The following is a 1,456-nucleotide window of genomic DNA, read 5'->3' on the forward strand; positions in this document are numbered from 1 at the left end:
ATTGCTCCCAGCCTTCCTTTACCAAACTCAAAGGTCCTCTTACCGGGTGACCATACAAAAAGCTCAAAGGGGTTAAACCCTAGAGACTTTTGTGGCACCTCTCAGTAGGCAAACAGAAGGCATGGCAAGAGGACGTCCCACTTACGCCTCATTGGTTCTTCAAGAACCATGATCATGCCCTTAAGGGTCCGGTTAAATCTTTCAACCAGCCCATTACATTGTGGGTGGTAAGGAGTGGTGAACTTGTAGGTAACACCATACTCCTTCAACAGAGACTTCATATAATTAGAAATAAAGTCTGTACCTCGGTCAGACACAACCTCGCTGGGGAACCCCACACAGGAGAAGATCCCCATTAGTGCACGTCCCACTACGGGGGCCGTCACTGTCCTGAGCAGAATGGCTTCCGGGTACCGGGTAGCATGGTCCACCAAGACCAGGATAAACCTGTTGCCTATGGCTTTCGTGGGGTCCAGTGGCCCCACAATGTCAATGCCCACCTGTTCAAAGGTGGTACTGACTACATGAAAAGGTTGGAGAGGGGCCTTGTGCCTCCTTTCAGTTTCCCCACTTGCCTGGCAAGTTTGACAAGTCCTACAATGAGTATCTGAACTCTTTCGCATCTGGGGCCAATAAAAGTGGGAGACAAGCCTTTCAAAGGTCTTGTTCTGCCCCAGATGACCAGCTAAAGGAACATCATGAGCCAAACCCAGTAGGAAGGCTCTGAAGCGCTGGGGTATCACCAGCACACAGGCTGACCCAGGCTCAGCAACCACAGGCTCACTATACAGGAGACCATTCTCCCAGTAGATCCAATGTGATCCAGACTGATCACCTGCTGCCTGGTTTTTGGCCTGTTGCCTCAAACCCACAAGAGAAGGGCACTTCTGCTGCTCTTCACAAAATTCCTCCCTGAAGGAACCCCCTTCTTGCTGCCAATGGGTCAGCTCAGGTAGGTTCCCCAGTTCACAAACATTCTCACCAGTGGGTTCCAGGGCATCCCCCTCAAGGTCTGCGTCCTCCTGGACCATGGGAACAATGGGGGCTGGTTTCCCGTGCCCTTACCTCTTCTCTTTAAGGAAGTTCCATGGGCCGTATTTTCAGGCTCCAGGGTCTCTTGAACACCCTTAGCTGCCATAGACCGAGTGGTCACACATGCCCACTCAGGCAGACCCAACATCTCCAAATGCGCCTTCCTCTCTGCCTTAGCCTAAGGGGAGCTTTCTAAATCATTGCCTAGCAGACAATCAACAGGCATGGATGGCCTCACAGCTATTTGAAAAGAACCAGAGCCTCCCCGACTCAAAGGGAACTTGAGCCACTTTGCAATGGCTCTCTGTGTTGTCAGCGGCAACAACTGGGAAGAATGCATGAGGGACTACATGCTCTTCAGAGACCAAGTGACACTTGACAGCTGTAACACTTGCTCCTGTGTCTCTGAGAGCTTCCACTCTAT

Source organism: Lissotriton vulgaris, unplaced genomic scaffold, assembly GCF_964263255.1.
Source record: "Lissotriton vulgaris unplaced genomic scaffold, aLisVul1.2 SCAFFOLD_3422, whole genome shotgun sequence".
In the NCBI taxonomy this organism is placed as follows: Eukaryota; Metazoa; Chordata; class Amphibia; order Caudata; family Salamandridae; genus Lissotriton; species Lissotriton vulgaris.